A 20,699-nucleotide genomic window follows, 5' to 3' on the forward strand; every position below is an offset into this window, starting at 1 on the left:
CACTTTCAGTAAAGATTGACGATAATTCTTGGGCAAAAGGCAAGTTTCATTTTTTTCTTGTCGTATACTAATTAGATTTTTTATATTAACTGTCTACAAATATATATTTCTATTATTTTGAATATTTCATATAATAATTTTTTTGATAACTAATCATTTTTAATCTCAAAATAAAATGAAACAAATAATTATTTTCTGCAATGCGTGATGGATATTTTTTCCAGTAATTTTTTTCTCGTTAAAATTCAATATCAAAATGTCATAAAGTTGCTCTTATAAATATCACAATAGTGTTGCTATTTATGTCGATATAATAGTTGAGAAGACAATAGTCTATACGCAAATCGACTTGATATAATGATAATGGTATAAATTGCGCTGACTTGATCTTATAGCCCAGCTGAATAAGACGACAGTGACTCACATAAATATACAGAGTGTATAAAAAATTGCCAACTTTTTTGAAAAAGAATCTAAATTAAGAAATTTCTACATTTATGTGTGTACTTGCTGTGTGTATATTGCTTTAATATTGAATTTTTTTATTGAGAAAAAATTGATTAAAAAGTATGACTAAATAAGCTTTAGGAATTTAAATAGTAGAGTTAATTTTCAACTAGTTCTAAATGCATCTTATTTGAGTTTGATTTCGTCATTAAGCTTTTCTATGAAAATATTAAATGCCAGAAAAATATCCATTCAAATATTTATTGGTAAATAATATTAAATTTGTTTGAAAGTCAGTTGTTAACTGCATGATACACTGTGTATATCGACAACGTGTACGTCGATACTCTAGGCGCCGCATACATTAGGATGTCTGCCGTGGACAGTGGTCTATATGCCACATATGACGATTTCAGAATCGTTATAACGCTATACTCATCGGAGAGTGACCGTTTTAGCAGAAAATAACAGCGTAAACATATCTATACTATTCATATAAGTTCGTCGGTATAGTTGAATAAATAAAGAAGCAAACGATTTGTGGAAGAATAGTCGATTCGAACAAATTGTCCAAAGCACTCAAAAAAATAATCTTGCAATAATAGCTAAAATTTTCTAGGTGTAAAAAATTAACTAAAACAGATAAATGATCAGCAACTGTTGTGATATTGCATATGTAATTACTTAATCAGTTTAGATGACAGAAACAGAATATATATCTGTATTGTTTGTGAACTTTAAAAAGAAAGTTTCTCTAAAGCGCCTATCTATATAAGATCAATCACGTGTTAGATCATGCAATGAATAACATTTAGCAATGGTACCTAAATTTTTCAGAAGCTATTGCTAGAACATTACTGCTATAAATTCTATATGTGACAAACAATGTTTTCACAGATACGAAAAATAGCGATACATTCTTGTTGCGATATCTAGAAATCTAACTACATTAGTGAAATATTTTTTTGAGTGAGATAGCGATAAAATGATGATTATCAGATAATGATTAACACAAATATGTTGTTTAACATTACATGAGTAAGCAAACAAGGAACTTTATACCGATAGATTTTTCTACTGATGGATATTTCTTCATCCTTATCATTTGTATTGATTTGAATCGCTTATTATAGATAAAAAATTTATTAGTTTTATCACAAGTGATAAACATACTTAAATGCTACTTTATTCAAAACGCTCTCAGATCGATATAACATACAGTCTCACTGTGGAAAAAAATCGGCGAACGTATGAGACTTGAATTATGAACTGAAGTATTTATTTTACTTCTACTCGATTGTGGCTATTATCTTTTATTTGACATCAGCGTTGCTGATAAAAGCTTGTCGATTTAATATCTGATTCTGCTTGGCGTCATATTAGCGACACGACCTTAAAACGACTAAAACGATGATTAAAACGATATTTTTTAACGAAGATATTCTATATTGGAAGATATTCTATATAGTCAATATATTAATTAAATTGTAGTTATGTGCATCTGCCAAATTTACGCCAGTTAAAATCATAAGTACATATATGTCCCAATTACTCGATGTTGCGAGATAAAGTTACATGCCAGTTACACGAATAACTATTTATATATTTACTAACGGCGTATCTCTTGTTAATTATAATCATTTCAATTCTAAAACTCGTGCTATCTTAATTACTTATAAATTTTAGTTTTTACGTTAAATATGTAATTAAACTTTTTTTTGTATACTAAGCGATTGGACAGTGTATTGCCTCAATGCATTTGTATTTTTTGAACTGTAAGTTTGTCGAGCAAAAAGTAAATGTTTCTCGCGTCAAACTTTTACAGGGAAAGCATCTTCCTTGCTGCAAGTCCGCGAGAAACGATCGATACCTCCCTTGAGGTGCTCTCACTGTTGCTACGGCTATTATTACGGCAGCAACAAAAACGGAATACATGGATGAAAGTTGATCGCTATCGGGTATTACTTCGGCATCCATATATTCATCGTGTTCTTTTGCGCGATGTACTAGATACAAAAGATCGTGCCCGCAGAAAAAATTCGATTTTATATTCATCGGTTTCGTAAATGCCTGCTGTGCACTCGTGTGCACTTGGTTATCAGCCGCAATAAGCGATAACATAGTATTAAATATTGCTATTACATAATTGAAGATGTATGGTTTATGTGATGAGTATTATGGATTGGCTCGATTATTAATAAAAGATTAAATTTATTTATTAGTATCGTATGATTATTCGCTGAGTCTTGTTACATGAAATCGAAATAGGATTTGTTCCTGAACACATTCATGCAAATTTTTTTATAAAGTATGGATTGTTTAATATAAATATTTATGTAGGTTATTTTATTATTCTTATCCACCAATAGATCATTTAAAATTAATATATATATATATTTTATATATCAATTTATTTAATTATGTTACAAAGAATTGCGGTAGCGCAGTTATTCATTTTTAATATCAGCTGTCTTTAGTGAAGAAGTAAGTTCGATACAGCGCGAAAACTCGTAGGGCAATACTTCGTTCTACGCTCGCTCGACGACAGAAATAAATATACTTCCAATATTCTATCCTTTGTATCCGGCACGATTAAGAGCGCCCATTTAATAACTGCACGATGAAAACTTGGAGAGATTGCCCCTCGAATTGTAAAGATTAATAATGGTCGATATCTATCCAGATTCCCGAAGGAACTGGGACATGAACGGCGGAAAAGGGGAAAGAATGGACGTGGGTGAGACGAGCTACGACTCGACGGAGCCACTCAGAAAGTAATTTGCTCGATGCTCGAGCGAACAGGAGGAATCGTGCGTTCACAGAAGGTGAGGAGGAACGAACGGAAGAGAGACGGGACAGAGAGAGAGGGAAGAATGAAAAACTGCAGAGAAAGAGAGGTGGGATTCTGTGCGTAAATAGGGAGAAAGTCGGTGACGACTGCTGCACGGGGAGAGAAAATGCAAAATGGCTCTGTAGGACGTACCAATAAAAGCACACTGCCGCGCCTTCCGCCCACCTTGTTGTAACACCTTCATTTCCAAAGTAAATGAGGGCGCGCCCTCGGTTGAACGCGCCGTTGCGAAAACATAAACAGCTGGCATCGCGATAGAAGGAAAACGAGAAGGAAAGGCGCTAGAAAAGATTCCTACTTTCTTGCAGTGTGTCGTCGGGTAATATCGCCGTGTAAAACGGAAAGAGGCGAAGATGTTCTATTAGGAGCGACCGAAGGCGCATTCATTTCTCGCGAAATATCTCAGATTTGTACATGCTCGTTATAGGCGTATGGCCTAATGGATTGTGTTCGACTGGTGAGAAGTGAGAGAGAGTCAATGGTGTAGAAATGTGTTTATTTCTTTGTCAGAGAAAAGTATGTATGTACAGGTGTGTGTGTAACTTGAGTGCGCCAGCGGCGCATTCGCGGCAGAGTGTAAGGCCGCGAGTTTCGAATGAAAGGTGACGGGCGCGGTAAGATATTACCGGCCGCGTCTGCGTGGTTGGAATCGGGTCCTTAACAGGACGATTCCTGCGAGGGTGCGTGTTGCATCCCGGCGGCGAGGTTTGCGTTGCGGTGGAGTATGTCTCCGTTGTGCCATGCGCTGCGACCGTCCGGCTCTCGATGGCGCAAGTGAGTCTGCGAGCTGAGGCGGGAGAGGCCTTCGCATTCGGATGTCCCCGGAACGTGAGTGTCACGTGGGGGCCGAGTCAACCGGGCACAGAACTCTAAGGGAATTATTTTCCGCTGTAGAGTCTGTGGTGGCGACGGCGATGCTGGTGCGTCAGCTGACCGTAGCTGTACATCCTACGTGAGGTGTGCGGTCAGAGCTGAGACTGAGTCTTTCGCTTCCGTGCCTTCCCAGGCACTGTGAAAAGTCGAGAAGACTTGCTGGTTGCGCTCTTCGAAGCAGAGCTGTGACTCCGTTCAAGGGCCCTTTGTGAGAGCTCGCCTTGAAGCGAGTGAGTGAGGAAAGATCTGCGGAGCAGCTCTTTTATATCTCGTCGATCGAAGCTTGATCGCGAGAAGGCTCTTCACCGCCTGCGCAACCTGGCGGTGGGTCCGCAAGCTTGTAACTGGTAGAAGGCCTGCGGCGCGTAGCGGCGCCGCGGCGTATTATGCCGCTTCAGTACAGCTGTGTGGTGGTGAGCCGCCACAGGACCCCCTTGGCAGTTTTTAAGCCTGAAAACGAGTAGTTGGTTTTGATGTTTTGCCGCTCCTCTTCTTGCCGGCTGTGGAGGGTCTTGACTGCTTGGCTGCGGCTGGTTCTATTGGCTGCTTGTGGTCGTCCCTGACGTATGCTGACTTCAATTGGTCTATGGGGACGTTGATTGGCTTGTCGTTGACCAATAGCCCGTAGACTTTTTGTTTGTTGTACGACTTGATAAGGTCCGTCGTATGGCTGCTGTAGCGCCCTGGTTGGGCCGTCGTGTCTGACGACAACCTTTTTGACAGTTGGCCAAGTCCTTGTGAATGAAGGTGCTGCCGTGGCCGTGTCGTTGTATGCGTGGGCGGAGTTTGCTCATTTTCTAATGCAAATGATCCACAAACTCGCCCGTTGGTTAATCTTCTCTGATTTGCGCTGCGTCGCTGTCTTGCGTCTCGCCAGTTTTCTCTGATTGGCTCATCTTTCTCGACCAGTCGTCGGGGTCACCAGTTTATAGGCGCATTCGCGGCAGAGTGTAAGGCCGCGAGTTTCGAATGAAAGGTGACGGGCGCGGTAAGATATTACCGGCCGCGTCTGCGTGGTTGGAATCGGGTCCTTAACAGGACGATTCCTGCGAGGGTGCGTGTTGCATCCCGGCGGCGAGGTTTGCGTTGCGGTGGAGTATGTCTCCGTTGTGCCATGCGCTGCGACCGTCCGGCTCTCGATGGCGCAAGTGAGTCTGCGAGCTGAGGCGGGAGAGGCCTTCGCATTCGGATGTCCCCGGAACGTGAGTGTCACGTGGGGGCCGAGTCAACCGGGCACAGAACTCTAAGGGAATTATTTTCCGCTGTAGAGTCTGTGGTGGCGACGGCGATGCTGGTGCGTCAGCTGACCGTAGCTGTACATCCTACGTGAGGTGTGCGGTCAGAGCTGAGACTGAGTCTTTCGCTTCCGTGCCTTCCCAGGCACTGTGAAAAGTCGAGAAGACTTGCTGGTTGCGCTCTTCGAAGCAGAGCTGTGACTCCGTTCAAGGGCCCTTTGTGAGAGCTCGCCTTGAAGCGAGTGAGTGAGGAAAGATCTGCGGAGCAGCTCTTTTATATCTCGTCGATCGAAGCTTGATCGCGAGAAGGCTCTTCACCGCCTGCGCAACCTGGCGGTGGGTCCGCAAGCTTGTAACTGGTAGAAGGCCTGCGGCGCGTAGCGGCGCCGCGGCGTATTATGCCGCTTCAGTACAGCTGTGTGGTGGTGAGCCGCCACACTCGTATTCTCCTGTTCAATTTTTCACTTATTGTTAGTCAAAATAGAATTTAGAGTTCAATGTTACTAATTATGCAATTGGAAGTTAAATCGCTTTCCAGGATTATCACATGACGCAGGAATCATGTAGATACATTAATTTAATCATCATAAATTAAGCAAAATTAATTCGAAATTGTTCTTAATCTATAAAAAGTAAAGCTCGAATAATTCTCCACTTTAACATTATTTTGCTATAATATATCATACGTGACTCCAAGTTCTGGAAAATGCATTACATTTTGTCCCACGCTTGTACGATTTTCGTAATGAATATTAATTATCAAAATTCTCACGAAACTTTACTAGAATCCGCCTCACTACACAGAAGCAACATGCGTTGACATGACGGCGCGTGCAATAATCACGTAAACGTCATTATGCTAGAGAAACTTTGCGCCTAGAATAATAAGGGAGTATAAATGCAAATGAAAATTATGAAAATGAGTTATTAAGCATGCATCATTCTCATACGAAATTGAAATGGATTGAGAATTCTCATGATCAGAGCAGCGTTAAAGATTCCTCTCACAGAGGTGCAATTTAAATAATTATCGTACATTCGAATAAGCGCGCAGACAGCACGCTTTGGCAAAGAAATTCTGTGAGGTTCATCTTGCTGGAAACGTCTCTATCGCCTCCCTCGCTCGATATTGTGCAATGAATCACGTTTTCGCATATTCCCTTGCTTTTTTTCGCGCAATCAAGCCGCTGTTAACGTGCGAGCATTATAGACGTATAATCGTAGAAAATCATCGAGTTTGAGAGGTTCTGTCAAGTGTACGGCAAATACAACGACGTGTTTGCCGCCATCTTAAGAGAAAATTTGATTACTCGTCTCTCGTGTTTCCTGGCGAGCTGGATTGACGTAAATCTCCTCTATGCCTTTGCCCGCGTCTCTTATTCATAACGCGACAGCTTATGAAAAACTCACGATCTCATGACAGCTTTATCAGTCAGTGAAGCATGCGCCACTCACTCGAAAATTTTCTCAAGATAAAGCATGTTATTTTGAACTCCGTTTTACAAATTGATTGAAATTATATATAAATTCCGATCTACATGAAAATTCAAATTCTTAAATAGAATTATAGTTATTTGTAACGTTACAAATTGTCCGCAGTTGGCGTTAAAATTACGTAATTATTGAATTGGAAATCCATTGAAATTATAGAAATTTGCTTTGCTGCCTATTATAAATATGAACCGTTGTAATCGTGTTCCATTTCCATCTTCAGTGTTCCGAATTGGTTGGCCCATTTCAAAATAGCCGTGCAGTTTGCATTATATTGCATAAAGTTTGTATCACGGTGAACGTAGCACACGTCACCGATGTTAAATGTGTAGTTGTAGTCGCTGGTAGGTTCGTCGTAAAGCGTCAACTCTTGGCGATATCGCGCCGAATAGTTCGCGCCGCAATGACGTACTAGTAACGTTGAAAGTGTATACGATGCAACATGTAGGTACGTACGTACTCGCCGATGGAGCAGTAAATATTCTTTCTCATGCATTATGTAAACGCGGAGTATCTTGTTTCCTGCGTTACCACGCGCCCAAGAGACCCCGATTCTTTATGACTGCTCTTTCTTTTGTTTATATAGCGAGTTGGATACATACGTACACACACCAACGACGCGCGGTGCGTGTGTGCAAACGGCGGTTAGTGCACCTGTAGAGCCCTCATGACGGAATATAAGAAGTTTCACCTCGAGAACATGAACCTTGTCGATACGATCCTGTTCGTCAAAGATAACGTATTTCGAGATGGAACCTTCAACGTGAAACGGAGATAGTGCAAATAAAACTTTTATCTTTTTTTAATCGCTTTTCATCTCCACAAACAGTGGAGAAAAAAAGATTATTATTATACTCTTAAAAAAATATTATTACGCTGTCACGTCGACTACAACAACGCGTAATCTCAACGGATGAGTTAATAACTCGTTTTTAAGTTTTTAATGGAAATGACAATACGATTATGTATTAATGTTGTCGAATCTGTTTATCTGCAGATATACAGACAGCGAATACAAGCGCGCTGAAACAACATCGAGGCGTAAAAAATCGATGCGACGAAATCTACATTCACCAACGAGGTGGACTTGAGGTACGTTCCGACTCGCCACGCTCGCAAAGTGATAATCGCAAAAATGGAAACTTACGGGTAAGTTCAAACGAGTTTCTCCTCACGCAACAATGCACCGCTTCTTATCAATAAATAATAAACGGAGCGAATATTCCCGAGTGGAAAGTTCCTAATTTTGAGTAAAACGCGTTTCTTGCATTCTCCCGTTCGTTTCCGCAAGCTCCGGCTTACTTCCGCCGCGATTCCCGCCGCTTCTCTCATTCGCGACACCAAATGCACGCAACTCCTTGCTATTTGGTATTCGAATTGCCACCTCCGGCATCAGTCAAGATTTCTTGCACGTATATCGCCAGGTATTCACCTCGCTGATATTCAGCACCAAATATCGCTCGTGCTTTTTATGCAAAACGCCAAGTTTTATCGAACCATAGGAAGCAAGGTTGGCTGGCACGTAGGGACAAGTCCGACCACGTACGTTGCTTCCAGAAATGTACAAACAGAAAATATTATTTGTGCTTGTCGTCAAACGTCGTGTCAAGTGTTTTTTTTTTTTTTTGGACATCGCGCATATTTGTATTTTGAACACGACCACATTTGTTGGTTGATAATAATTTTTTTATAATTGTGGATTTTATTATTGCGATTCTTGCGGATTTTATTATCAGAATACTTTGTCAACAGTACAGCGCCTTAAATCCTTTTATGATTTTTAATCCACACATTACAATGCATAGTGGTATTGCTATGTAAACATGATGAGATACTCAAATCTCCAAGCAGCAATGCCAATGCAAACTTGGATATGCATGTAATACATCGCGTGCGACACCGAGCACGAAATCCTCGCATCAACGTATATATAACTTTCACTGCGATCTGTCACGTTAACGTACGGCGTTTCTGCATATCATCGTCGCAAGGATAACACGAATATGTACGGGATAAAGCATTGCCAACGCATAAAATCATACACAAGGTGTCACGGAATTAAGTGTTTCACTTTTCATTCACAGATTAGTATGTTTATCTAGTTTTATTTCAAGTAATATAAAGCATCAAGAGATATAGCAATCATTTTTAAGATGTACAAAATTTTTTATTAACTATTGTATAAGTAAAGAATTTATTAACTATTGTATAAATGAAAAGATTTCATCAAATTAAGCTTTATAAATGCAATATTGATTTTTTCGTTATATATTTTTATTTTAATTCTATTTTATCAAAATCTTAATTTTTGTAATCATCAAATATTTAAATGTAAAAAATTCTTAAAATCGTGTGTAATTAAAATTTTATTTGCAAAAAAATTAAAATGGTCAAAATTATATATTTAATATAAAACAACAATTTCGAGACACCTTGTATGTACAGAATAGAAACATAAATGCGCGTTACACTATAGAATTTTTTAAAACAACGCTCGTATAAAAATTTGCTCAGTATTAAAATGGGCAAGGTTTTACGTTAATCTAGATAAACGATTGTTCCATATCATCAGAGTACATTACTAGCGTATTACTAAATCCTGCACTCACTAAAAATAAAGGAAACCGTCGTACATCTTCCTTAACAGCCGTGGTCTCTTCTTCTTATTTGAGAGCATGTATTAAGATATAAATTATCTATGTATCTCCTAGTTGCATCAACGAGAAATATTCTTGCTAGATATACATAAGAGGATATGAAACATGGAAGCGCACTTAAGGGATAGCGATTATATTTATATACTTTAGTGCATGAAATATTTCTATTTAATGTGTCATTAAATAGAGGTATTGATAGTAGAAAGGTGATAAATACTATTGTTGCAAAAAATGTTACTACAATAAATAAATTAAACAACACAGATTACATACAACGATCGATAGTTAAAATAATTCGCTTTTTAGAGGTGTGTTTTATATATATGCTAGACAGGATACATTATAAAATATTCTTCCGTTGGTCGCTTTGTTACGTATAAAACTTTATTAAACGTAGGAGTGGTCGATTTTTTTCTGTCATATAGACAGCTATCGGAATGCATACAATGCGTATCAAACGGATGTTCGTCCTATCGGGTTTCGGAAAGGGGAAGTGCGAAATTCGAAAAATCCATCAGCAAGTAAATGGGCAAAGCTAGGCGAGTATTGGTGACCTCAATGGTGCTATTCTGAAGGTGCATGATCGGTTTATGTAAAAGCTGTCAATGGTACAACTCAAACGAGCGATAGAGGGCTTTATCTTATTATCACAAGAGTCGGTATTCGTACCACGGATATCACCATCATACATTAATGCATACCGAAATGCAAATTTCGTTACACAATGCAACCAGATTGCACGACGAGACGTGTGATGAGCAGCGTGAGTTTGCCTCTCGTTTGCAACACCGACTCAGAAACGATCGAACTTTTGTTTGAATAATGCAAAAATGGTATCCGACGTGATCAAAACGTTTTACACAGTTTCCAGTAAAAGTGTTCAGAAATTTCTTAAATTGCGATTACAATGTAAATTTAATTCACGTGCAATAACGTTTACTTTGACGACAAATTGAAAATAATATAGAGTAGATAGGGAATTTTTTTTTATTTTATAATTAAATTTATCCGCGTAATTATTTTTAACTTAAATTTCTATTATTAAAAAAAATATATCGCTGCTTATTGTTTCAATCGTCAAATATTACTTGACGACATTGAAGGAAATAGAAGGACGAGAAGGAAGGTTCTCAGTAGAAGGAGAAGATAGTTTTAATTTGTGGGCAGCGGCATCTGCTGTCTTATTGGCAACTTATATTGGGTTTCTCCATTGCTATGATCAAGGCCAGACTCCGCGGTAGCTACAGTTCTAGGCATGGACGATCGATCGCTCCCTTTGTCCCGCACGAAAGATTCTCCGAAATCCTTATTCCGTTGAGACTTGCTTCCTTATTGCTCGCAATAACGTAGAAAAATAAAGCATTGGCATTTCTCCTGATATAATCTCTCATACTTTGAAAAGGGAGAAAAGTTTCCCACTTTTATTCCCATTAGAGTATACTTACTTGTGCTTCGTTTCAGAGGAAGCCGGTTATCTCCGGAGAAGTTAGGCGCGTCTAGATTAATAGTTGTTTCTACACGGCGTTTTAATTTTAAATCTTAATTTGTTATTAATACGATTATGCAGCACGGTACATAATATAATAGAAATGTATTTTCTATTTCATATCTATTTCTATTAAAATGGCATGTATTGAAATGATTAATCTTTTAATGGCATTTCATTATTCATTAGCCACTAGAAATTTGAGACCATAAATCATTGAAGGTAATAATAGAATTGAAATATGAATACGGAATACTAATATATATATAATGACAGGTTGACACTTCTCTTGATTATCATTCATGCTTTTCGTTAATTGCAAAAGCTATTTTGAACTAAAAAGGATTCATGCATCAACTGCGAGATAATACCAAGATTATTTTCGCCACTGTTATATAGTATTTCTGCTCACTTCTTTATATAACTACCATTTAGTAAAACCAGGTCGGTGTGTACGCCGGCACTGTGTGCTCCTCGCATTGTAGGAATAAGCAAACCGTATTTACATACATTTGGGGAAAGTTCTGCCGTAATTCCGTCATCTCTACGCGAGCGCTTTTATACAATTCAGCACGCTTGAAAGCACGCCCGGGAATTTGTGTTTCATAATGAGCCGGCGGATTTGCGATTAGCGTCGGGAAAGTCGTCGGCGTGCGGTTTATTATCTGACGGGAGCTCTTTATCGAAAAACCGCGATCGCTCGCTCGCTCGCTCGCTCTCGACGTGTCCCTGGTAGGTACTCGAAGGTACTTAGTTATCACAGCGATTCGTTTTCATGCGCCGCTCATGCAAACCCGGTCCTACTGAAATTCGATAATACCGCAACAAGCCTTTCAACAAGCCGCTTCAAAGAGCGCACTCGATTCACTTTTCCGCCGTCATCGATCGTACGCGCCGCCCGTGGTCGTCGTTCCCTCCCGAGAGATCGTTCCGTCGAGATTGTGGACGATTCGGGAGGTACCTTCGATCGTACCGGGAACAATGCTTAAGTGGCTGTTATCGCGTTTGAGCACAAGCCACAGGGCGTACCTGACCCATTTCGTGGAAGGTCCTGCGGGATGCAATAATGTCGTCTCCTCCGCGAGCGCACGTATCTCGGATCCTACCGGCAGGAGCGGCGCGGTGTAATGAGAATTACATTGTGCATTATCGTAAACGTAGCCGCTTCCCGAACGTCCCGCAGGTAATTATCCGGTAGTTGCAGAGAGCTCGGACAAGTGGCCGGTATTCTTCGGCATTCGAGCGCACTCGATTATTGGAAATATCTTATATATGCAGCTTTATCTGCGTCGTATCTTTTCTCATATCTACATATAATAATGTGCAGATTTATTCGAGCGATACTTATCGCTGCAATTGCACCGATTAACAAACTGTGCGTTTATTTGCGCATTGACATAACGCCTTTTACACATGCGGGAAAAGCACGATATTAATCTGATTCTATGTAGAAAACTAAGCTGGTATAATATTGTCCGAAAATAAGGATTACTTTTAAAGCACTGATTGCCCACGCGATACTCGCTTGAAGTTGCTTACGTTTTAACACTCCCGCGGGAAATCTATTTCATTTCGTGCACGAATTATATCGCAAAAAGAGCAAGCACGTCTTATCGCTTCGTGTCTCATCGCCAACAACGCTCTTTTTCATTACAAAACGCGAAACACCTCCGGATTAAATCGAATTAAATCGCATAGCAAACGACAAATGGTATATCATAAATATTGCGCAATTTGCTTGAAATAAATAAAAGATTTTATTTAACTTTAAACATTAAATCAAAATGAAAAATATACGCATGATAAAATTGTGTGAAGCAACGATTAAATAAGATATAAATCAATTCAGAGTTGCACGTTTGATACGCGTTCATTTTTTTCCGAGGCAAACTTTATCGCTTTTCTTTCTTCCAAACTTTCTCCCGCTTCTCGAGAGAGGGAGAAGCGAGATACCGCGCCGGTAGACGGGACGAAGTACGAAACGAGTTCGAAGCTCGTTAACATGAGAAAGCACACGGGATTGGCAAAAATGTCGTTTCTTCCGACCAAGAGAACAACGGGAAAATTACGTCCAGCCATTTAACTGCGACGTTTGCTTTCAACGGCTCGCCGCCGCGCCGCCGACAACAAAAGGCGAGCGGAATAAGCAGGCCTTTTATTCTTCCCGTGGATTTATGAATATTTGCGGAATAAAAGTATACCCGAGAACGATATATATTGCTTTGTAAAACGGCCGCGGACGTCGTCGTCGCACCGCCTGCCTGCAATAGTTGCATCGCCGCTGTTCGCGCCGCATGCCATGCATCGAAGCGTACCAGTAGCGATAGCCGAAGTCTACTATGGCTCGTGGACTATACACCGTCGTAGGAATTGGATGCAGGGATATAAATCCAGTCCACCCCGTGCTATTCTTCCCCTTTACATCGAAACATCTCTGAAATTGGTTCGACGCACATAGAGCGTAACTAACGTCTCTCGCTGCCTCTGTGTGGCACACATTAGTTTCCTTTCATATCTGTTGAAAACCCAAGACTGCATTAACGATAAATTCAGAAGCGAAAAACAATGTTTAATTTATTGGTGTACGCTAGCGTCACATAGGTTTTTATCGGAAAATCAATATTAGTGGAGATCGTATAATTAATTTTACTTTTAAGCTCGTTGATTGAACAAATATTGACAAATAGTGGCGTATATTTTCCGTTTTTATCAAACTTGAAATTTAATAATGATAATGTATTATATAATAAATTGTTCGCAAGAGGAATGGTGTTTTTTAACAAAAAGTTGAAAACTATGGCGGATATATAGTGAAGCTCGTTCAAGCTTGTGAAAATGCCGTTTTGTTAATGATACCACGTAAACGCAATTATGAATTCCTGGGAGTTCGCATGACTCGCACCCGCGACGTTCGCGGCATTTGAAATTCGGCCGACGTTACCGCCGGCTACCTTCCGCGAACTTTCAAATAACATTCCTAAACGTGAGTACATAATAGTAGTGTAAATGCTCTTGCACACAGCAATGTCACTATAATAGCCGACTGAAATTCCGGACGAGCGCGCGGCAGTCCGACATAGTCGGCTTTGGAAACTTTATCGATATCTATCGTCCAGAGATGCAGTGAAATACGCGAAACATTAAATTTTAATGCTTTTGGATCCGTATCAACAGCTTCGTGCCGAAAGTCGCTCCAGTCTAGTTCAGTGCGCGCTGAATAGCGTTAGGGGACATTTCGCGAAATCGACGATTTGAGAAAAGCACTTTTCGTTTGCCGTTTCATGATCTATATATATATATATTTCACGAGAATCATGACTTTTGCGCGCGAAGAAATGCTGTTGTACGTGAGATTTATTTTCTTTCCAATACTTCTTGAACGAGCTCTATCGCTCAATGCATAATAAGAATTTACTGAAGTCGATCGGCTCCATTTTATACATATAATTTCGAGGCTTGCTATGCGATTCTTCGACGTGCTATATATATATATATATATATATATATATATATATATATATATATATATATATGTATGTATATATATATATATATATATATATATATATATATATATATATGTATGTATATATATATAGCCGCGTAGTAGAATCATTTAAAATTCCTGGAAGTGAATTTCCGAGAACAAGTTGGAATAAAAATCGCCGGAATAATACCAAGGGGCCCGTAAAACTAGGTCGTATAAATATACTCTCGCGAAGTGTTGTAATATCGAGCTCAGATATCCTGCCCTCTGCCTGTCCTTTGTGGCAGTCCTATCGAAAAGATAGGACGTGGAAAAACTTCTCTTTGTGCAGCATAGAACCTCCCTACTCATTACGAAGAGTCTGAATTATAAGACCATGCGCGATTCCCAACGGTGGCTACGAGAAGCAATTTTTTTTCTTTTCTTGAAAGTCTTACTTTGCCGAGTTGCTTTGAAAAGTCATGCAGAATAATAACAATATACAGCATGAATATATTTTTTTCTAAAGAAACTGAATTACAGTCCCCGTTAAAGAGTATTATATTATTGCAATAAAAGGGTGAGAGTTAATTTTTCTTGACTTAGACATAAATATTTTTTATCTAACAATGCGAGATATATTTGATTTTGCAGTACATGTAAATTTCTGTCCGTATAAAATATTCGCACTGTCAGTCTTCTTTCAGTCTTCAATGTTTTTACTCTCTCTTGCGTATGTAGTGGAAATGTCAGTTTTGCGCTCAATTGCACGATTCAATTTAAATTTACATTTATCGTGCTCTTTGCGGCACGCTTTTTAAAGCGGTTCAGGAGAGGAGCACTTGCAACGAACATTAATTCGGGAAAGACTAATTCCGCGACGAAAGGGACGAAAGCGGAGAGGCGTGTCGTGGATAAAATTATCTACTCTCCGAGATATACGAAATAATACCGTTCGCTCCGTGTAAGACGAACCGCCATTTATTAGCAGTGGCGCATTCTTAAGCGCCTCGAGTAACTCGATGCCAGCACGTAGTGGCTCTCGAAATGAACTCGCTCGCCTTATTCGTTGCTGTTGTATCAGTCTCTGAAACTAGAAATATGTTCTTTTCTGTGATACTTCTTTGCGAAACTTGAGAGTCCTATTTTTACTATGCTTGATTGGTCACGATTGACTGAAGGGTTTGAAGAGAAATACAATAATAAGTCAAAATTGCTGGGGACGTTGTGTTAAGATTTAAGAGACAATTTCTTACCATTATCCCACTTGATAAAATTATTTCCTGAAAATATATATTAAATAATTAATTTGTAAATTGTTAACAATATAATGTTAATTTCATTAACGATTCAACTTTCTTAGTTATTCTCTTGTGAAACTTGCTGAATGCAATTTATTATGTGAAGCCCTTCAATTATTAATTATAACAATAGAAGTTGATCGTATCAAATTAGTGATGTCATACAAATGCGAGAGGGTATACTGCAATATATAGATTAAGTTACTCCAAGAAAGATTCTATATTTCGTCGCGTTACATTAAATGAGCGCGCGACTGCGGTTCACCCTTGTATTTTGGTTTATTTATACGGTATCTGTTAAGTGATTGACTAGATTAATTAATCGAGTGTGCGGTCAGCGGTAACCTCGTTGATGTAGTAGAAACCGGTACCGGACCAAATATGATCGCCGGTACGCTGTCGGTTTACAAGGGACGCCGCAGCCGCCGGAACCAGCGTTGTTAAATCGAGGAAGCAATTTTACGAAAATCACAGTTTGGTTGATTCGTGCGTCACGCGGACCGCCGTGTAATCCGCGGTTATCCAGCGCACTCGGTCTTTCCGTGTAATCCGCGCAATTATATCAGATCTCTCGGCGAATACCGAAAATTCCTCGCGGCTGGAAATGAGAGAGCACACAATGGAAAAGTTTAAGTGGCAAACCAACGGCTCGTTAGCCGGCGCGGAATACGCAAACAGAAAGTACTGTGAAGGCTTTTATTGAAAACGCTGGTTACCGTAATTGGATGTAAGCATCATTCACCGTATAACTTTATCCATATCCGCTGAAAAGTATTTAAATACGAACCGGAAATGCGCAAAGCTCGTGGTGTAACATGTTTGCGAGACGAGTGCCTCGGCGTATACAGCGATGAGAATGAAATTCTATTCGGAATTAGATGACAAACACATTTAAATTCTCGGAGCAGGTATAATGTCTGTGTGAGTCTTTTTTTGAACCGGGTTAAGTTTTCTTAGACAAAAATAATATTTTAAACTTTGTGCGCGCATCTGCCACGAAAGCAAATTCTCGAATGATAATATTACAAGAAGTTAAAATTATGTACAGAGAAAATAGTATTCTGCATATCTGTGTTGGTACTGGCAGCCGGCTAAGCTACGATTCTCACCGTAGTAATGGTTCGGAACGAAAATAACTTTGCCTCGAAGGGAGAGAGGCAAGATATTGATATTATCTGTATAATTGAAACTCGGAAAGATATAATTATTTCATTTCCTTCGGCGCGGAGGATTTCCTTCGAGTTCCGTAACATGCAGCTCCCCCGTGTAATTCGGCTTTCTTGCGGCAGCCGCCCTCACGAAGTTCCGGCAACAAGTTACAGCCTTCGACTTCTAGCCTGCCAACTTTAAGGGTGAAGAACTCGAGACGCGCAACGTGTCAGACGCCATAGGCGCTCGTCTGATTCATGGTTGACCTCCTGCGGCGTGTAGGAGTTGCCCGCCGCTAATCTAAGAAGCTGATCATCGCGCATGCTAGCATCGTGTAATTAACCGTGATGGTAGTCTTTCGATGCTCGTGCACACTCGTACGCGGCGATGGGCAGAGTAAAGGCTACGGTTAAGCTAGTAATTTGGTAGTCGCGATGTAATGCGCTATTTTAAGAATAAATCATAAAGAAAAAAAAGAATAAATCGAATAGATGAAAAAGTTTATCAGACAGCTTGCATTATTTGAATATAATTTAGACACTCAGAGCGGTCGGCGCAGTCCATTGCTTTTGCGACAACCAAATCGCGGATGCAGTCTAAAGGAAAATGAAAGAAAAACGGCGGTCGGAATGCCGGGGAGAAAAGGACGACAACGTGTCGCCGCGCTATCCGTATAAGAAAAGACGGAAGAAACGATGGACGGGAGACGCGCGTCAGAGGGTGCATGCCACCTCCATGTTATGGCGAAAGGGCGGAAAGCCGGAGGGATATAGAGCGGGTTCGCCCGGGCGCGACATGGCCACCCCCTTTATCAAAGGCCCTGGCACTCTGCCACGTCGCACCGCATAATGAAGCAGCACGTTGGGCTTCGGTTATACTGGCGCCAAGGCTCGGTGTTTTGCCTCCCGGAGAATAGTTTATTGTGCCGCGCGGCGCGCCGCGTTCTCCACTGTCTCCTTCCGCGCCGGCAGTTCTGCGCGCCTTGTCATGTACGATATTCGCATTGGTATTAAGGTGCTTAATGCCCGACTGCGAGCCCACTTTTAGCGCGGAGACTTGATATCCGCACTATTGAATCGCAGATACGCAGCAACAATTTGACATTATATAACATCAAGCAAATTGGTGGCTGTGAGATTTCCGTGACTTTTTCGTGTCAAATTTATTATCGCACAGGATGATACTGTAATACGTATTTTTTTGTCTTCAGCAGTAGATCGTCTAGTTGGAATTTTTAATAAAAATGTCGACAAAGAGAAAAGCGATGATTTGTTATATTAATATGATTATGTTATTATATATTTCGCTTTCAAAATTAAATTTCCGGTAAAATGAATAAGACGTGGATTTTGAGTTATATATTTAAATTTTTAAAGCTTGATTTGCCAATTTGGTTTCAATTTTCAATCGTTCGAAAGTTATTAACTCCGATATTTCAGTAGCTTAGAAGATTAAATGAATTTTAAATCTATTTTTCTTTTCAGACTAGTTAATCAAATTCTCCGTTATTCAATTATTCGGAATTCAAAAACGATTGCTATTTCGTTTTCATATAACAAGCAATCGACAATTCCAGGTGACGGTAACTATCCATAATCAACAAGTAATAATGTAATTGTAGAATATCTTCTACACATTGTACACTATGTATAACATTCCATGAAACATAACTTCGTGATACACGATTCCAGTTAGTTTAGATTGGCTTGAAATGACGCTCGCAACTATTGCGAAAACGTCAAAACTTTCTTCAACAAAGACGGACATTAATGTCCGTTTATCAGCTAATCGTCGGAACAGCAGCCAAGCGTCACGGTTTGTTAGGCCACAGTTATATCCGCTTTGTATTCGAGAGCGCGGTTTATCGGAGAGGAACTGTAGACGCGGCATAACGAGAAGGTTATTATCTGGACTGCTTAATTTATGCAAGTAATAACGCTATTATTGGCTCTGTGACTATACAAGCGCGGTGAACGCACGTGAGTATTCATAAGCAATGAGTCTCGGAATTTCGATAGCTACCGGTTTATAAACGACGTCATGAAGAATTAATGCAAACAGCAATTTGCAATCTAGCGTTTAATGGATCACCATGAAATAAACGAAAAAAATGGTACGATACAAATGGATACGTTTTACTTTACTTTACACAATTTAGGTCAAAACTAAACATTTTTGCTGAGATGACTAAAGTTAAAATAATTCTTATGAAATACCGCTGAAAAGCGTTAACATGATAAAGTGACAAGGGAAATATCGCTGAGTATTGATTCACTCCTCGCGGCGACTTTTATATCTGATTTATAAAAAGGATCCAATGCTGAAAGTTCAAATACGTCTTGATTGCACAATTAGAAAGATTGCTCGGAAAAAGTGGCGCGAAAGATGTGCGAGTTCACATTCAAGAAAGGCGAAAACAAGAGGGCCGTTAATGAATCTGGAACTTTTGCCGGAGGCAAGCACGAGCAATTCGATTTGCGCAATTTCCCGTTAACATACCAAAGCATATATTGACAACGCGGCCTGCTGGCGGAATTCGCGAAGACATCGTAGCGTCGTAACCGTTTGCCTTGGCGACTTGAATTATGCAGGTTAGTCTCGACTACCGCCCACACCCGCGAACGTTCGTTCGTTGCGCCGTAATGCGAATTTAACCGGAACTTTGCAGACGATCTAATTAAAGAGTAAAGGACCAAAAGTAGTGCCCGGCGTCTGTTTTCAGTATTTAGATGGAAATTTACCGGCGCGGACGGATAGCGTTTATTTATTCTTACGAAATATGTCCAAGTTTTGATATATTCGGGACTAATTGCTTCTATTGAGACGTGAACGATCGTAATTTCGCAGTGTGTGCGAACTTGGTAAATGTGGCAATAATTTAACACTACATAGCTGCGCGCTGATTAATCTGTAAACGCGATCGGGAGACTCTAATGTGAGAAATTGCGTGGCACGTATACGGACTTAAAAGCAATACATACACCGGGATCTTTATGAGAGAAATTGCGGCGATAAGGTGACTCCGACTTCACTTCTAATGTCAGATAATCGGCACGTAAAGCCCGGTTTAATGCTATCTTTAAGGCTCGATCGGTTATCCACGTAGAGCGGTAATACCACGCTCCGTTTCTGAAAGTTCGACCCTTGTTATCAAAGCTCCAAGTATGTACCCGCTGCGATATATTTGCTCTTCCTGAAAGGATACCTATAAATCTAAGAGAAACCCCCCCAAATAGATGGGACAGCGAAAGGCAGCGTAAGTAATATGAGAATAAACAACGGATCTGTATAACTCCAAATTGATGTCATAATGGGAGTAAGAGTAGATAAATGAAATTTTGCGTTGGAACTTCTATGACAGATGGTCTCGCATTTCTCGGGGAAAATATCTTTTAAAATTGAATATCAGACTCCGGTCTCTTCGTTTGCTACATTATCTTCCAGAAAATGCATCCGCCGTACGGAAGAATAAGAATTTCACAAGGCTTCTTTTTCGGTTCGTGAAAAATATAAATTAAAGTGCTATTAGTCACGAAACAAAATGATTCATAGCCGAAGTAAAGTTATATTGCGAACTCTCTCGTTCAAACGAAAACGGAAACTCGCGCGAAATCTGCCTCGGTAAAAATCGCAGAAGCTGAGAACTTTTATATACAGTCTGAGCGAAAATTAGAATTTATAAACGCGGACTACTTGGCACGCAGTTTGGCGGAATGCTAAAAAAAGGGAAAACAATGAGACAA

At 39.9% G+C, this 20,699-nt stretch overlaps 1 protein-coding gene across 2 annotated transcripts in view; it reads left to right on the forward strand.

The window, feature by feature from the left end:
* The window catches only part of tsl (torso-like), a 311,116-nt gene that overhangs the window by 33,079 nt on the left and 257,338 nt on the right, over window positions 1-20,699 (forward strand). Inside the window, exon 3 of one of the 2 annotated variants that reach the window (XM_067358624.1) lies at window positions 7,895-8,046. The exons of the other annotated variant lie outside the window; for it this stretch is intronic. The gene's annotated coding sequence lies outside the window, so the exon portion shown is untranslated. The remainder of the gene's footprint in view (window positions 1-7,894; window positions 8,047-20,699) is intronic. 2 annotated transcript variants of the gene reach the window in all.

The sequence above is a fragment of the Linepithema humile genome, chromosome 7 (assembly GCF_040581485.1).
Source record: "Linepithema humile isolate Giens D197 chromosome 7, Lhum_UNIL_v1.0, whole genome shotgun sequence".
Lineage (NCBI taxonomy): Eukaryota > Metazoa > Arthropoda > Insecta > Hymenoptera > Formicidae > Linepithema > Linepithema humile.